We start from the raw sequence: 19638 nt of genomic DNA on the forward strand, positions 1-19638 counted from the left end.
TATACTTCGTTGGGCAGAAAGTATATGTTAAGCATCCATGCTGGAAGAAGAAAAAGCAAATTGGGGTTTGAAAGCAACAAGTTATATAGGTTGTAGCTCGAATCGCCAATGGCACCGATAAGAAACAACTATAATGGTGAGAAGGACCGAAATGAATTATGGCACATGTGAATGAGGCACTTACACCATGGAGAACTGAGGATGCTCAGAGCAACTGTTACAGGGGTACTGGTCCTTAGTAGTGAACATGATGCCTTGTGCAGAGGATGTGTGCTAGGAAAGTATGCTAAAACAACTTTTTCCAGAAGTAACAATAGAGTAGAGTGTGTATTAGGATTAATACACTCAGATATCTGCGGTTCTATGTCCATAAGGGATCTTAGTCGTGGCAAATACTTCGTCACTTTTATCGATGATCACTCCAGAAAAACCTAGATCTATTTCTTAAAGAACAAGGATGAGGCCTTTGATTGTTTCCGAGAGTTTAAGGCTCTTGTTGAAAATATGATAGGTAAAAAGATAAAGGTTTTGCGTTCAGATAATGGTGGAGAATATATAGACAAAGATTTCACAGATTTCTGTGCAAAGGAGGGCATCAAAAGAGAGTGGACAACTCCATATATTTCAGAGCAGAATGGAGTGGCAGAACAGAAGAATAGAACTATTGTTGGGGCAGCCAAAGCCATGTTGTATGATCAGGACCTACCTAAGTATCTATAGGAAGAAGCTTGCAACACAACAATATATATCCAAAATAGAACTCCTCATAGAGTATTGGGGAAGAGAACGACCAAAGGAGTGTTCATAGGGAAGAAGCCGAATCTCAGTCATCTCAGGATATTCGGAAGCGTGGCTTATTGCCACATTCCAAATGAGAAGCGCAACAAACTGGATCAGACTGTAGAGAAGGGGTATCTCGTAGGATACAATGAGACCTCAAAGGCATATAGAATCTACATTCCTGAAAGCAAGAAGATTGTAGTAAGACGAGATGCAAAGTTCATGGAAGATAGAGCTTTTAGGAAATCTCGTGAAATGCCTGCAAAAGATCAGTAAAGAGATGTTTTGTTAGTCCAAGAGCAGCAGCGACAGCAAGAAGGACAGGCAGGAGAGCATACACCTGGGTTGAGTACAGTGACTAGCACCAGTATCTCCTCAGAGGGAGGAAATGCAGATGCTTCTCAATAGACGGAACGATAGAATCAAGAGGAAGAGTTGGTTGAGCCTCCCACCACCAGTGGTAGAACGAGCAGAGAAGTGCGACAAACATTGAGGGACGTAGAGGAGTTTGTTGGAGCTCCTAGAGTCGAGAAGAGGCAACGTAGACAACTAGATAGATACGAAGCATTGGTAACTCAGGTTGAAGAACTCTCTAGGTTTCAGGAAGCTGTTCAACACCAAGTATGGGTGGATGCCATGGTCGAAGAGTACAACTCCATCATGACGAATGATGTCTGGGAAGTAGTACCTAGACCAGAAAATAGATTAGTTGTAGGATCATGATGGATCTACAAGATCAAGTATGCTGCCGGCGACAACATAGAGAAGTACAAGACAAGGTTCGTAGCAAAGGGGTATGCTCAGAAAGAAGGAATAAATTATGAAGAGACCTTTTCCCAGTTGCTTGATACACCTATATCAGATCTGTTATATCCCTAATAGCGCAAATGGGATGGGAGATTCACCAGATGGATGTCAAGACAATATTCTTGAATAGAGTGATAGAAGAGGAGGCGTATATAGAACAGCCCGAAGGCTTCGAAACTCATGAGAAGAAATCTCATGTTTACAGGTTAAAGAAAGCCCTGTATGGGCTCATGCAGGCACCCAGAGCATGGTATGGTTGAATTGATAGTTGCTTGCAGCAGTTGGGATTTGTCAAGAGTGATGCTGATCCCAATCTCTACTATTTACTGGTAGAGAATGATCCACTTATTTTGGTACTATATGTAGATGACTTGTTCCTAACTGGGTCATCTAGGCTCATTCAGGACTACAAGAAGAATATTGAAGCCAAATTCGACATGAAGGACTTGGGATTGATGCATTATTTTCTGGGGTTGGAAGTTTGGGAGAAGAACGAGGAGATCATCCTTGGACAAGGAAGGTATGCTACAAAAATTCTGAAGAGATTCAGAATGCAGGATTGCCGACCCATGGCAACTCCCATGATCACCAACTGGAAGAAAATAGATGCATTAGAGGACAAAGAAGTAGATCCCACCTTGTATAGCCAGCTCATTGGGTCACTTATGTATTTTGGTCAACACTAGGCCAGACATTTGTTTTGCTGTCAACACTCTTAGTCAGTTCATGGTGGAACCAAAAAGGGTGCATTGGGCAGTAACAAGACACATACTTCGGTATGTATGTGGAACAATCATATATGGGTTAAAATACTCCAGAGGGGAGGACATCAGTTTGAGTGAGTTCACCGATGTGGATTGGGCTGGTAATTCAGTAGACCAAAAAGGTACCTCAGGGTACTGCTTCAGTGTTGGTTTAGGGATGATATCTTGGTGCAACAAGAAGCAGAAATCATTAACATTGAGTTTAGCAGAAGCAAAATATATGGTAGCCAGCACAACTACGTGCGAAGCCATATGGCTCAAGAATTTGCTTGTGAGCCTATTCAGAAAAAGGTTGGAAGCGACCAAGGTTTACTGCGATAATTAGAATTGCATCAAACTCTCTGAGAATCTAGTATTTCATGATCGGTCGAAACATATATATATCTGTTGTCATTTTATCAGAGACTGTGTTCAGCATGGGGCAGTTCAACTACAGTATGTTCCCAAAGGAGAGTAGGTGGCTGATATATACACAAAGGCTCTTAGAAGAGCTAAGTTCACTCAATTCAGAGAGCAATTGGGTATGGTTGAAAACCCATTTCAGTAGCAGCAATAGTTTGTAGTGCAGGGACAATTGGCAGTGGCAGTGCCAGCAATAGGGACCTATAGTACAAATGTAACATTAGCAGTGGCAGTGTCAAAGGCAGTAGTACAGTTGCAGCAACAACGCAGTAGTTGGTGGACAGCATGTCAGACATCAGCAGCGTAGAGGACAATGCTTTAGAGTCATAGTAGTGTGCAGCAACAGTATATTGCTAGAGCACATTCCTCGCTAAGAGGGAGTGTTGATTTGGGGTAGCATCAGATGTGCTCTAAGCCTCAAATTTTGCAGGGAGGCTTGGGCACATGCATTCCAAAGAACCCAGAAACCGTTTTGGGAAATTCCACCCAGAGACGATTATATTAAAATAATTAATATTTTTAATGGGGTTCCTAAGTCTAAACTTAGGAAAATTAAAATATTAATGGGTATTAATCTAATTGTGGGTGAATCTTCTAGATAAAGACAAAGATCAAGTCAAAACGATCTGAGCCTTTGATTAGGAGTTAATCTAGGCCGTTGGTTATCCAATAGGAAGATATAAGAAGGGGCTTGAGGGTCATTTGGAAAACACACTAGGCAGATACTCAATTGCTCGAGTAAAATCGATTTTCTCACTGGTCAAAGTTTGGCAAGAGAAAATCAATTCAGAGGGAGAGTTTCAGGTGGAGGAGAGACAGAGAGGGTCCAACACCAGTCAGAGCGACAGGGACGAAGATGCAAAGCAGTAAAAGGACAACGCTGAGCAAATTGATGTTGGGAGAGGCAGCATTGGCTTGGGTGACGCATGCATTGCATAGGCTAGTCCAGGGGCCAGAGAAAGTGACGCTGAGCAAGCCAGAGAGACGTAGAGGGTGGAGGAACTTCTCTCGCGGGTCAATACTTGTTCAGGAACGTCTGTAATTTTTTTTGAGAAAACCTTGTTCTATACTGCAAGGTGTAATTTGTACATGAAGTTTTTTGCTGAAGAATAATAAAACCCTCATTTGCTGCACCAGTTTTCCCGCATTGGGGTTTTCCTGGGACAATTGTCCGAAAATAACTGTGATTGTGATTGTATTTGTGCCAACGTTTTAGTTACATTTATTTCTGCAATGTTTAATTGTGAAGGTTTCATTAGAATATATTTCGATATTTGCCGTAAGAATACAATAGATAACTTATTTATGAAGTAATAAGTAGAAGAAATCATATTAATCACTGCAGTAGGATTTCTATTTAGAAATTTTCACATGTCTCCCATGGTACATACTCCACTCGGGTGTTCACAGAGTATGACCTTCCATTGGACTATTCTTATCTTGGGTAGCTAATCCTCAAAGAATATCGGTCCACGACTACTCTTATCTTGAATGCCCTACCACATTCTCAAAGAGTATCAAATGTCAGATGGTTACCCAATCCTCCATTCTTTCTTCCCAAGTGAAGACAAGAATGTTGTTTCTATCTCTCCCTCTCAATTAGGGAGGATAAATCAACCAAACCAAGCTTGTCCCTTAAGTATACAAGCTTCTTGTTCGAAAGTGATTTCGTTATTATGTCAACGACCTGTTCATTAGTGGAGATATATTGTCGCTGCAGCACACCATTTCATACTAGCTCTCGAATATAGTGATACTTATTGTTGATGTGCTTTGTCTTTCCATGAAACATTGGATCCTCAGACAAATGAATACAACTAGTGTTATCACAAAGTATCATTGTAGGGTTCATCGATCCTTCAAACAAGTCAGATAGCAACTTCCTTAACCATATTGCTTCTCTGCTTACTTCACATGCTGCAACATATTTAGCCTCAGCACTACTCAAAGAAGCGATGTCTTGCTTTCTGCTCATCCATGAGACCATGGAGGAACCTAAACTGAAACATCCTCTTGTAGTGCTTCTACCATCCTGTTCACTACCTCCTTAGTCGAAATCTGTATATCCAATCAATTAGACATCATTCCTTTTATCATATTTCAGACAATAGTTGATGGTTCCTTGCAGATATCTTAGAATATGCTTCGCTGCTATTCAATGCTCATGCTTCGGCTCCACTTGGAATTGACTGAGTACATTTACTGCAAAACACATGTCTGTTCAAGTATTCACCAAGTACATCAATGATCCAATGAGTTGCCTATACTTGGAAGGATCCATAGGGCTTGACTCAGAACTTCTTACTCTTTTCAAGTTTGTGATCATTGAAGTGGTCATAGGTTTACAGTCCATCATGTCGAACCTTTTAGTATCTCGATCACATACTTTCCTTGACCTAAATAGACTTCATTTGGTCCTTGCCAGACTTCTAGTCCCAAATAGTAATGCATCAACCCAAGATCCTTCATGTCAAATTCTGCTACCAGTTGCTTTTTACATTCTTGAATTCGACCTTCTACACCTGTTAAGAGAAGATCATCTACATACAAAATAATAATTATAGTTTCATTATTTACAACCTTAATATAAAGGTTCAAGTCAGCAGAACTTTTTGAGAAGCCTATTCTTTGTAGGTATGCATCCATTCTAGCATACCATGCCCTTGGTGCTTGCTTGAGGCCATACAATGCTTTCTTTAATATGCAAACATATGCCTTCCTATCTTTCACTTCAAATCCCAAGGGTTGTTCTATATAGAATTCTTCATCTATAGTGCCATTCAGAAACGCAGTTTTGACATCCATTTGGTGGATGTTCCATCCCATGGATGCTGCCAGAGAGAATAATGGTCGAATCGTTGTATATCTCGCTGTTGGAGCAAATGTCTCTTCATAGTCGATGCCTTCAAGTTGAGAGAAACCTCTAGCCACAAATCTTGCTTTATACTTATCTATACTTCCACTAGCTGCATGCTTGATCTTATAGATCCACTTGGAAGTAACCACAAATTTGTCTTCTGGCCTAGGTGCATCTCCTAGACACCATTCGTCATTATAGATTGATACTCTTCATTCATGGCATCCTTCCATTCTCGATGTTCTACAACTTCTTCAAAGGTGGATGCTTATGCTTCTATTAATTTTGCCATGTATGCAACATACCCATAATATTTATTGGGTCTCTTACTTTCTCTAAATGATCCTTGCTCTGCCCATGACCTTTTAAATCAAGTAGTGTGGATTTCAACCTATGTTGCATGAGTTTCTGGAACGTGGGAACGTTGAGAACTTGGGTACGGGTATCGGGAACGGCTAGAGGTTTCCCCAAAATTTACAGGAAACGGCTAATTGGGAACGGTAATATTATATAATAAAAAAAATGAAAAATAAAAAATAAAAAATATATAATTATATAATAATCAAAAATTTTCAAATATTAAAATCAATTTAAATATATAGTCTCTCTTATATATGAACATATTCTCTGGGTGTCTCTCTTCATGAGTCTCTCCCTTATATATATATATAAAATATTAAAATGTCAAGTTCATTACCAGTTCTCTGATACATGACCAGTGTTTGAAATAATCTGCCCTAAATATACAAAGGAACAATTTTACCTATGTTTCTCTAGTTATTCTTATGAGAAAAAGTAAAGCGACTCTAATGGTTAAGCATTCACTGCCACATACAATATGCACACAATCTTCTGCGATACATATACATAAACAAATAAATAAATACTCATCACCATGACATCCCAGATATCACCCTTACATTGAGGTGTCACACGCTTCCTTAACCCATCAAGAGATTGCTCCAGTTTCTCAATTAAGGATATCGTGTTAAGGATGTCTTTGGCCTTTCTTCCTGCGAAGGTTTCAACAAAGCCTCATGTTTTGTGGGCAGTTCAACATATTTGTCTACATGCTTTGTATTCCCCAACCCCAGGGAACGCGGGAACTCCAAAAAAAACAGTCTTCAAAGCTCTCAGAACTTTCACAAGCTCCCATTGCAGCTCCCATAGAAAAGGAAACGTTCCCATACAGTTCCAAAGCATTCGGGAGTGCGAGAATCACTGGAATGAGTTTCCCACCTCTAGGGAGCGGTTCTTGTGTAACAGAGATTTCAACCAATTAGGTCTTTCCTTGTTTCTAGAATGACCACGGGTTGAACAGGTTCACTAGGCCCTTCTTCTTCATGGTGTGATTCTTCTCCTTCCTTGTCAAATTCTTCCTCAAATATCGGAAGTTCTTCATCATCAGAATCTATAGAAAGTTCTTTTGACATTTTGAATTCTATACTCTCATCAAATATGACATCACGACTAACTTCAATGTGATATCCATCTTTCATATAGATTCTATAAGCTTTTGATGAGTTACTATACCCAACAAATATACCTTTCATATTGGAAGGATCCAACTTCTTTCTTTTGTCCTTTGGTATATGAATATGCACAGGACACCCAAAGATTCAGAGATGATCTACAGATGGCTTCTTTTCAGTGAACACTTCTTCTAGAGTCTTGTTATCTAGAGATCTATGAGGACATGAATTCTGAATGTAGACCGCTGTCTTTGTTGCCTCTCCCCACAAAAACTTACGTAGATATTGATCGTGTAACATTGCTTTTACACTTTATTCAATAGATCTATTCTTTCTTTCTGTGACTCCATTTTGTTCGAGATTGTATGGGGCTATCATCTCCCTCTTAATCCCTGACTCCTTACAAAATGCTATAATCTCTTTGGATGTATATTCTCCTCCATTATTAGATCTTAGTATCTGGATTCTCCTTTCTGTAAGGTTCTCCACTTCAACCTTGAATTCTTGAAATTTTGTAAATACTTCATCCTTGGTTTTCATTAAGTAAACCCAGGTCTTTCTTGAATGATCATCTATGAATGTGACATAGTATAGATGATCTCCAAATGATTTTTGAGTCATAGGGCCACACACATCAGAGTGAATGAGATCCAAGATTTCTTTCGACTGCGAAGCACTACTTCCAAATGGTCTCTTGGTATTCTTGCCCAATGCACATCCCTTGCAGACACCTTCATGATCCTCCTTCAGATTCGGGTTTCCATCTACTATGGAACTTAAAGTTGGAAGAATTTTGAAATGTAGATGACCAAACCTTCGATGCTAAAGTTCACATGGACTAATCTTAGTGTGAACTAGGGCTTCGTTTACATGAGATATTAATCTGTAAAGCCTTCCTTCTCGGATACCAATAACTTTAGCTTGATCTATGCTTGAGTCTTTTCCCAAAACAACTACCTTTCCATCAATGAAGGCTACTCTATCTCCTTTGTCTTCTAAACTTGAAATATAAAGTAAATTTTTGTGCAAACCTGGAACAATTAGAATGTTGTTGAGGTGGACTTCAAGTTTTATGGAAGTTGATCCAATGCCTTTCACAGGATAACTTTTGTTGTCTTCAAGTTCCATAGAGTAAACAGATTTTCCTTTTGATAAGGTCTTCAATCGGTTCGAGTGGCCGGTCATGTGCCTTCATGCACCACTATCAATTACCCAGATGTCTTGGTCTTGAATTGTACCAGAGAGAGCCAAGAAGAGACCTTCATCCCTTTCATTGATTGATGCCTTCTTTGAAGAGAATAAGAAACTCCATGCTTCCTTGATACCTTTCTTGAGATGGCTTGCAATTTTCTTGATGACCTTCTTCATTGTAGAGGAGATCTTCATGATGCCCTTATAGAACCAAAGGTTTGATACCATGTTGAGAATTCAATAGGGCAATGAATATGTTAATTCTCTTAACTTGATAATTGTTTGTGTTACCCTTTTTTTATTGGCTTTGTTCATTATTATTCTAATGTGCAATACATCAAACAGCTAGCAAAACAATAAGAATAGTGACACAATATATAGGCTGCAAGCTAGGGCCAAAACCCCTCCTCTTGAGGGGAAAACCTGTAAATCTCTTCTCTTCTTATAGATCTTTCAATTGACGAATACCATGACCTAAAGACTCAAACAAATACCCTCCAAGATCAAGTTTACCACAACCTCCTGTTGCAATATCTTTGACCTCCCAGTAGATCTGAAATTCAGCCCCTCCAGCCACTGCTGCTGCTTCTCTTGGAGACTTCTATCTCCCTCTAATAGCCTACCTCTTGACTTCGCTTGCCTTGCCTTGAGTCTTAGGGCTAATAAGATTCCTTAAGAGACCTTCGCTTGCCTTCCCTTCTCTTCTTTTCCAAGATCGAACCACAGGAGATCCCAACTTAGAAAGCCTAACTTTGATTTTCCCCAGAGATATAGATAAGACCCAAAATAATTTGACTTCTTCGACTTCTTCTTCTTTGGACTTCCTTCTCCTTCTTCTGCTTCTTCACATATCAAGAGATGTGTGAGTGATCAATGGAGGATGAGTTCCTCTCTATATATAGGCTTCTTCAAGGGTGTACGTGGCTCTTCATGTAGGCCGACTTGACAGCTCTTTAGGCCGACTTGATCTTGGAGGTATTTTGACACTTTAAACTTTAAAGACAATAATTTTTTCTTTACAATTTACAATGTGCCCATAGGGTCTTCAATATACGACAATGACTCTTTTACCTAGGACAAACCCTAGAAGCACTCAATGGGTGCTTGACCTATAAAATAAAATAACTTGAGCATGAAACCCATGCTCCAATAATAATAATAATTTTCTTTTCATTTTATATTTACAAAAATACATTTCATACTCATGAAGACCAAACCTAGTTACACATTTTCAACAATTCCTCAATTGCATCCTCTCCCCTTTTTGATAATATAATGCACTCTATGTTAATAATTTTCATGAGCTTTTGGTGTATTTCAAAGATTTCTCATAAGGTTTTCTGGTTTTGTTTTCATTTAGTGGGTGAGGAAATTAGTGCAGACTCAAACAACTTAGTCGATGCAGATTTTGTAAGTGAAGGCTAAAGATAAGATATGTATGGTTAATTTATCTCATTTTATTCTTCATAATTACATAATGTGTTATTTTTTAAAATTTAGAGGCAATGTAGGTAATGGAAAATGTAGGAACATTGTTGAATATCTTTGTGTAAGAGGGTGCCAAAGGGTGAGTTCTCTTTTGTTGCAGAACCCATGTAATCCTCCCCATTTCAAATACAATGGTGTCACTCCCTCCGTACTTTTGCATAAGATTTTTGGTTTCCATTAAACATTTCTTATAGTATATTATAATTTGTTTAATATTTTTCATAAGAATTGGTATGTTTTAAAGATTTCTCACGAGGTCTTTTTATTTTATTTTGTTTTTTTGTTAGATTTAATGGTTGGAGGAATTAAGGTTGGGTCCTAGCATTAGTAGGGGAATGTAGAGGATTAGTGATGAAACTACTAGGTTTGTGCGAGATAGATCGTAGTAAAGTGTAGAGGTTGAGGAAGAGGTGAGTTCTTTTGGTGCCAATTCCATGTTATGATCAATTGTGACAACCTCCTTATTTCAAATACAATGGCTCCCCTCCCTTTTTATTTTTTCAGGGTTTACGATTTTTTATGTTTTTATAAGATGTATTTACTTTTTCATAAGATTACTTATAGGGTTTTTGGTCTGTATTTAAAATTTCTCGTAGGATAATTTGGCCTTTGTTTCATATTTATTTTAAGATAATTTGTGTTTATTTAGTATTTTGTAGAAGTTCCACGAAATCCTGCAACTTCTATGATGACAAATCTGAAACTAATTTTGTTGCACCAAGATACAAGATTTCTCTACGATATATAAGCAGTGAAATAAAAGAAACATAGAGATAAAGAACACAGTGACACAATAACACTATTTTTCTAGGGAACCCAACTAGGAAAACCCTCTCCTCGCCAATAAATTTTATTGAGAAAAATTTGAGCAAACAAAATTCTTTACAAGGCAATTTGTTTCAACGGAAAACAAAGCCGCTCTCATGGCTAATACTTAGTTCAAAACCTCCCTGAAAGAACTCAACCCAACTCCTATTTCCTTGCATTGTCTGGCTCGTATTTCCTACCACTGGAAATCCCTATTTCCTAGTGCATATTTGAGCCCCTTTTTCTTACGAAGTTCTCCCTAAATCCTAGCGCACATCACAAGGAAAATTCTCTCTCTCAAACTGCATATAGGCTGCTCCTTACACACTTTGCTAGCATGAAGTATTTCTCACACAAACTCGTGCTCAACAAGAATGGTTCAGTGATGTCCCTTCGACCTCGTTTTAAGCTTTTCGACTCATGATAAATCTGGCAAGTTAATTTTTAGAACTCAGACTTGTGATTAATTTGTTAACTAAGTCAAATTGACTCTTCTTACTTGTCATAACCTCAATTAGACATTGAAACTCTTACTTGTCCTTTATCAAATATAAACCCACACTTGGAGACAAACAAAACTGGGCCTCCAAATTCTGCGCGAGTTAATTTCTCCATGACTTGTCTTCGAACTCATGCATGTAAAGAATGACTGATCGAGGTTTTACTTCACTAAGGCACAATTCAAGGATACCTTTCTTGCTACTATTTTCAACACTCCCTCTTATCACGGAAGGGATTTTGTACAACTCCCAACTTATCTCTGAAATGAACAAAACTGTTTCTCGCAAATGCCTTGGTCAAGATATCTGTTGTCTGCTCCTATGTTGGAATGTACGGTAGCTTCACTATCCCTTTCTGTACACAGTTTCTGAGATGATGATACCTGATCTTGATTTGCTTCGGGTGATTATGAAACACTGGGTTCTTAGAGAACTTGATGCAACTATGATTATCATAGTGTATCACAATAGGCTCCATCCTCTGTCTGAATAGTCCCACAAGCAACTTCCTCATCCAAATAGCCTCGCATGCTACCAAACTGGTGGCCCTGTACTCGACCTCTGCTGCAATGAGTGCAACTAAAATATGCTTCTTTCTGTACTAGGAAATGACTGCTGACCCAATGCTCAAGACGCCACCTGAAGTACTCTTCTAATCCATGGAGCTCTGCACCCAATTTGCATCTGTGAAGCCCTTAAGCCTTACTCCATCAACCTGTCTATACCACAATCCTTACTCCAATGTGCCTCTGAGATACCTCAAAACATGCTTCGTAGCAACCCAGTGAACTCTGGTCTATTCTGTCATGAACTGACTCAGCTGGTTGATTGCAAAACAAATATCAAGTCGTGTGTTGACCAAGTACATCAATGACCTGTTGTCTGTATGCTATATCATCCCCTCGCTCTGCTCTACTAACATCCACCTTCCTCTTATTTGTGACTAGAGGCGTGGCCATGGGCATGCAATCCTGCATATGAAATCTTCAGAGAATCATTGTAGTGTACTTCATCTGCGCCACGAAGATCTCACTATCACACTGGAAAACCTCCAATCCAAGGAAATAGTGCATAAGCCCCACATCCTTCATCTCAAACTCCATTGCAAGGTTCTCCTTGTAATCCTGGATCAAGCTGTCTGCTCTAGTCAATATAAGGTTGTCAACAAAGAGCACTAGAATGAGCGAAAGGCCTTCAACCATGATATAGTATAGGTTGGCATTTGCCTCACTCTTAGTGAAGCCCAATCCTCGAAGGTAGTTGTCAATGTGAGTGTACTATGCTCTCGGAGCCTGCTTGAGCCCATAAAGAGCTCTCTTAAGCTTGCATATATGTGTCTTTGCTGAACTGCTCAAATCCCTTTGGCCGCTCCATATAAATCTCCTCCTCAACCACTCTGTTGAGGAATGTTTTCTTCACGTCCATCTAGTGGATCTTCCATCCCATTTGTGCTGCAAGTGCCAAAATAGTCCTAATGATGAATACTGTGCTACTAGGACAAAGGTCTTATCATAGTCTTATGCTCTCAATTTGTGAGAAGCCCTTGGCCACAAACTTGGCCTTGTACTTCTTCACACTCCCATCTGCTCTATGCTTCACCCTGTACACCTAGCGTGAGCCAACTACTAATTTGCGTTTAGGTCGTGGAACAATCTCCCAGACATCGTTCTTCACGATGGAGGAATGTTCCTCTACCATGGCATCTTGCAAAACCTGTTGCCAAACTTGTTGAGAAGCTGCCTCCTTATAACTAGAAGGCTCAGTGCCCACCACTTCTATCATCATTGTCATATATTCTGTGTACCTCTATAGCTTCTTGCTTTGCCTGAACATAATGCTAGGAGCTTCAACCCGCTCCTGGGCTTCCTGAATCAACTTCTCGACCCACTTGGCTTTCTTCCTCCCTGTGCTAGGAGTCTCTGAGTAGCTATCTATTCTCGTTATGGTTTCTTCTCCTCATCATCCTGCTCTGCATCCTTTTGTGGGTGTTGTTGTGCAGGACTCTTGCCATCTCGCTGAGGCTCCTCCTTGGGAGTGGGTAGCTCCTCCATCTTAGGTACTCCATCTTGCTCTCGCTCTAAGGACTCCCTCAGAGCTCTTGGCTCCTCAAACCTCACATCCTGCCTAAGAACCGTCTTCTTGAGTCCTGGTAGATACACCCTGTATGCTTGAGTTGTCTAACTATATCCCACAAAAATGCCCTTTTCTGTTGTGGGTTCCAACTTCCTCCTGCTATCTTTGGACACATGGCAATAGACTTTTGTGCCAAAGATACAAAAGTGTGAATCATCATGCTTCTTGCTTGTGAAAAATCCTCCTCTGTTGTAACTCAACCAATAAACTTGTGTGGACTCTTGTTATGCAGAAATACTGTAGTGTTGCATGTCTTAGCCCACAAGAACATGGGTAGTCCCTGATCATGCAACAATACTATGGTTCTTCCTCTTAGCCACCCCATTCTGTTGAAGATTATGGGGTGTTATCAACTCTCTGCTAATGCCCTCCTTCACACACAAATCCTTTAAGGCATTGGAGACATATTCTCCACCATTGTCACTTCTCACTGTCTTGATCTTCTTCCCGGTCTAGTTTTCTACCAAGGCTTTAAACTCCATGAACTTAAGAACTCATCTTTCTTCTTCATAAAATATATCAAATTTTTTCGAGAATAATCATTAATGAAAGTAACATAATACTTGTCTCATAAGAGACGGAGAAGAGAAGGGCCTGCATACATCTGAATGCACCAACTCCAAAATCCCGTTGGCTCTACTGCCTCGGCCTTGAAAGGAAGTCCTGGCATACTTGTCAAGTGTGCACCCCTTGCACACATCATGTTGGTCAAAATTGCATGTTGGTAATCTTGTGGCTGTTTGTCGAAGAATCTTCAACACCCGATGATGCAAGTGTTCCACGTGCTTGTGCCAAAGTTCTCCAACATCTCTACATTGCTCATCACCTTCCTTGTTGCTCAAGGCTGCACACGTCTCAACCTGCAACCTGTAAAGTTTCTTTACCCTCAGACATATTTGCTTCACTGCTCTAGAAGCTAAGTGCCTAGGGTATGCCTTACCTCTGTTGAAGATGACATCATATGCCTTGTCCTCAAGGGTTGTTACTGAAACAAGGTTCTTCTTCTGTCTTAGAACATAGAGGACATCTATGAGTTTGAGAGGGCTCCCAGACTCCCTCTCAAAGCTGATAGTACCAACTCCCTTAGATACGTACTTGCCATCATTTCCTAGCTCGGTCTGAAATTGCATGTCCTTCTCCTTCAACTGCCTGAAATACTTCGTGCTCCTGGTCATGTGGAAGGAGGCTCCTAAATCAATATGCCAAATGTTGCTCCCTTCTGAGCTTGCATGCAAGCTATCAATGAGAAATGTTTCTGGAACTGAGAAGCAAACACATCTACCTCAGTTGATGCAACCACATTATTCTTACTAGAGCCCTTATTCCGATTAGGACACTTAGTAGCATAGTGCCCAAACTCATGGCAATGGAACAACTTGGTCTTAATAAGATCCTCCTTCTTCTTCTTCTTGCCCTTTTGACTAGACTCAGACTTCCCTTTGTCGTTCTTGCCCTTGGCTTTGCCTGACAGAGCAAAGTTCTCCTCGTCCTCTGTTTTTATGTATTTATCATCTCTGGTCCCTCTCTAGATCTCTTCTTGAACGCAATCAGTCCATAATCTTTCTCGATTGGGAAAATTCTCTCTGCCATTGACAACATCCTGGAAACCATACCAAGACTTGTGAAGTCCTAGTAAAGCAAAACTGACAAGGTCCTGCTCAGGTATAGTGACACCCACACCACCTAGCTCATCTCAAACCTGAGTGAACTTCAAAAGATACATGACGATGGGCTCTCCTTGTCTCATCCAGATACTCCTTAGCTTCTCCTTAAGAGTAAGCTTCCTGGCATCACTGGTACTCTCATATAGATATAAAATAGTTTTGAACGTCTCAAAGGTTGTCTTCTCCTCATGGATACGAGGAACTATATGAGCTTTGACCTCTTCTAGAATAATCCTCTTGTTCTTGATATCATTCTTAGTATGTTGGGTCAACTTTGGGGATTTTGTGGTGGTGGTATAGCATTTTTGACGAAGTCTCCCACCCATTAGCCTCCAATACTATCACGATCCTCCCTTTCCAAGAGGCGAAGTTAGAGGCTCCCTCTAAACAGTGTTTTGATCTCAATCCTTGGAACATCATCTTGCTTACCCAAAGATCTCTCATTCATAATCTAGTGCTCACCTTCTGGATTGATCTGCGCTGGTCACAAACTCATCTCAGTGCTAATATTTATATTGATCGCTGCTCTGGTACCTTGTGGAATTCCCAAGACATCCTATGACTGCTATGATGACAAAACTAATTTTGTTGCACCAAGACATAAGATTTCTCTACGATAGATAAACAACAGAATAAAAGAAACATAGAGATAAAGAACATAGTCACACAATAACACAATATTTTTCTAGGGAACCCAACTGGGAAAACCTTCTCCTTACAAATAGATTTTATTAAGAAAAATTGAGAAAACATAATTAGGCTGATAGGCCTTCCTATTTATCAACAATCGTCAACACTTTTACCCTGCTCCGTTGGATCAGGTGAGACACTTTCAACGATTGATTTGAAGTGTGATTGCTTTTTCCAAATATCAGCTGAGTTGCCTTACTGCTTTTTCCTGGCAAGCATGCACTGCACTTTCACTGCTTTTTCCAAATATCAGTTGAGTTGCCTTCTTTTAACCTCCCGTTCTGCTGTGCATTGAACCTGGCCCTGTTATGCAAAGAAGAAGTTAAATCCATCCAGAACCTCACAATGTCGGATGTAGCTATTGGAACCAAACGCAATATGTTCTCTAGGCACTGGGTTCACGATTTATCGTACCCGCTGTATGATTGGAGTAAATGCCCTTGCCTTCTTCACGCAGCGTTGCCGCAAGGCAGAACATACGTGGTTTCTGGAGATACTCTTTCCAGTTTCAGAGCCATGGTGGGTACTGGTAGCTTAGTTAATATGATCTCTGTGATGTTATTGTATTAAGCTAAATTGTTATGATTTGGGTATTGGCAGGATTACGGAGTTACAATGTCGTTTTATCGAGCTCCGCACCTGGTGGATATGGTGACCACTACAGTTCAAGGACACCAGAAAGTGGTGCTTCGTCTGCACTCGGCCGAGAGTAATGGCAGAGGATGGAAGGGAGCCGATATTCTTGTTTTTAACTCCGGCCATTGGTGGACTCACACAGGCAATCTCAGAGGGTACTTTTATGCAAGCCATTAATGATAACTGTTAGATTTTTGACTGTGATCTTTTATGGCACTGTGATCTTTAATGGCGGACTGAATGACTGACACTTTGTTCGGGTAAAAAAAACAAAACAGTTGGGATTACCTGCAGGAAGGGAATACTTTATACACGAGCATGGATTTCATGGTGGCTTACCGGAAAGGAATGACTACCTGGGCAAACTGGATCAATTCCAACATCGATACCAACAGAACGAAAGTCCTTTTCCGCAGTTCCTTGCACTCGCATTCCAGGTTTAGTAATCTCAGATACGGTTGGAAATGTGAAAAAATTGCTTCTGATGAATGACGTTTGCTTGATTTTTTAATGAATCTTTGTGCTTTGCAATACTATGAATGGCGGTAACTGTTACTCCGAGAAAGAACCTACGGCGGGGACTTTGTATCTGGGCACCTATCCTCCCCAATTCCAAGTGGCGGAAAGCGTTGTGACAGCTATGAGATCGCCTGTGTCGTTTCTCAACATCACGACGCTGTCGTTGCTCAGAAAAGACACGCACCCTTCAATATACAATAACGATTTGACAGTCGGGCAACGGAAAAATCCCTAGCGCTACACAGATTGCAGCCACTGGTGTTTGCCTGGGCTTCCCGATATCTGGAACGAGATCCTTTACTCGACTCTCTTCTACCCCTGATCTCAAGCTCCTTTATTCGGCTCTCTTCTACGCCTAATCTCATCATTTGTAAACATTTTATTGTTGTAAGCTCCTTTATCAGCTCTTTTCTGCCCCTCAGCGCATCATTTGTAAACATCTCATTGTTGTACGCTTGGAATTGTCAATACATCATTGGTGGGATGAGTTTTGATCACGAGACCCCTTGCAATAATAAGCTAGCGGGACGAGTTTCGAGCTTGGGACCCCTTGCAACAATAAGCTACCCGCCCAGTTCATTGTTTACACTTTGTGATTCGCCGTTGCTCAACGTTAGAGCCAATAATTTTTTATTTCCCATCTGTATCATTATTTATAAGTTTGTTTTAACCTCAAGTTGAAATTCCAAGAAATTCCAAGTAGCTCCATATTTATATTTTTGTACCTTTATGTATAAAAATAACTTCATTGATTTTGAGTTTATGTTCAAATGTAAAGTTGGATTCCAGGTCTCTTAGTACCGAATTTCTGTTTTGTTTGTTTTTTTCACATTAGTGAATAAAGGCAAGCATTGATTAGTATTAAGCATCTCACAGAGCACGTTCTGACTTTCATCTCATCATTTTCTTCAATACTCTGCATTGCATTGGCTTGCCTTATTTCTTGTTCAAGTTTATTTTCTTTGTTGCATGGCTATGCATTTTGGATTTTACAGTGTTTTATTTTCGTTATGTTTTTCTCTGTTTTGAATTTAATTTATGTTTTTTTTAAAAGAGTGTTTGCATGGTTTATCTTGGCGATTCTATTTTGTTGCTATTATGTTGAGTAGAAGAATTGATAGAGATGAAATTCTTGATCCATTGGAATGAAATTCTCGAATTTTTTTATGGATAGAAGCAGGTATGCTTTTGGTTTTCAATATCTATGAGTTTTACTAGTAAATTTGTACAGGGAAAAAGCAATGTACGTTGTAGATAAATGCTCAGTGACCAGTTCTCTCCATCACAATTTTTTCCAGAGGCACAATTTTTTTTTAAGTCCCGGTGTGTGGAAGTTGGCCTCGATATTTGAATAACGCGAGTAGCTTGGAAGTTGGCACGAGCTGAGCTTTTCGAGTACAGTAGTAATAGGTGTGGTGGTATTGCAGAAGGTGTCTTTGCAAATGTCTTCTTCATCTGATTTCCTACATCTACCGTTTTTTTTTAATTTATTTATTTATTTATTTTATTCTTTTTATTATGGTTTATTTTCATTCGTCCCCACGAAAATGAGAAAGCGCATCTTGAAATTTACTGCAAGAGGAAATCTATGGAAATTTGAAAACAATATTCTGATTGTTTTATCAAATGACAAAGTGCGTTTAGAAGGGTAGTTGCACAATGATCCAGTCCAAGAAAACAAGGTTTTCCATAAACCAATTAACTATTCTAGAAAAATTCAACAATTCCAATTTAATAATCCTATCGGCCTCTCTTTGTACCTTTTGGGACAATTGCTAGTTATTTACAAGGCAAATTGTTTCAAGAGAAAACAAAGCTACTCACTTCTAATACGTAACTCAAAACCTCCCTACAAGCTATGGACGTAGCTCCTATTTCCTTGTGCTTTCTGGCTCCTATTTGCTAGCATTGGAAATCCCTATTTCCTAGCGCAGATCTAAGCCCCTATTTTAGGAATTTCTCTCTAAATCCTAATGCACATCACAAGGAAAATTCTCTCTCTCAAACTGTGTAAAGGCTGCTCCTTACACGCTCTACTATCAAGAACTCTTTCTCACACAAACTTGTGCTCAACACTAGTGGTTTAATGATGTGCCTTCGACCTCCTTTTAGGCTTTTTGACTCATGCTAAATCTGGCAAGTTCATTTTTAGAAGTCAAACTTGTGATTGATTTATTAATTGAGTTGAATTAACTCTTGTAACTCATCTTAGCCTCAATTAGACTCTGAGACTCTCACTCGTCCTTTTCCAAATATAAACTCGCACTTGGAGACAAAAAAAACTAAGCCTCCAAATTTTGCGCATGGGTTAACTGCTCCATGACTCGTCCTCAAACTCGTGCATACTAAAGAATTGATCGAGGTCTTTCTTAACTAAGGTACAAGTCAAGAAGACCTTTCTCACTACAATTTTCAACATATATCTCATAAGATTTTTTGGTCTCTTTGACTTTAATTTGTGCTATGCAAGGTGTTCTTTGTTCACATGTGGATGCATTTTGGGGTTGCAATGTAGAGTTTGTCTCTACATTTCTCTCTATTTGTTCCTTTTTGTTTTTTTATTTTGTTTTTTGCTATTGTTGTTTGTATATTTTGCTATTGTTGTCGCTATTTTTTGTTTGTTTAAATTTAAACGTTTCTGAGCATGACTAATTTGTTTAAATTTAGATGTGATGTAGTGTAGGTATAGGAAGATGGAGGATTTTGATGCGACTCTTCAAATTTCTTTGTGAGAGAGATGTGGGCTAGTGCAACAGAGGTGAGGTAGATGGTAAGTTCTTATTTGGTGGAAAGCCCATGTATGCTATGCTATGAAACTGTTCTCATTTCAAATAAAAAGTTGTCCTCCCTTGGCTATTTAGGGTTTGTGATTTTGTTCTTTATAAAATGTAATTGATTTTGCATAATATTTTTGTTCTATTTTTGTGT

The 19638-nt window shown here is 39.5% G+C and overlaps 1 pseudogene; it reads left to right on the forward strand.

Annotated features, from left to right (window-relative positions):
• Positions 1-17032, forward strand: part of LOC149241176 (protein PMR5-like) — a 51113-nt pseudogene extending 34081 nt beyond the window's left edge.
• The last annotated feature ends 2606 nt before the right edge of the window (positions 17033-19638 follow it).

This window comes from Pinus tabuliformis, chromosome 8 (assembly GCF_031772625.1).
Source record: "Pinus tabuliformis cultivar Carrire ecotype Pingquan chromosome 8, CPIR1, whole genome shotgun sequence".
Lineage (NCBI taxonomy): Eukaryota > Viridiplantae > Streptophyta > Pinopsida > Pinales > Pinaceae > Pinus > Pinus tabuliformis.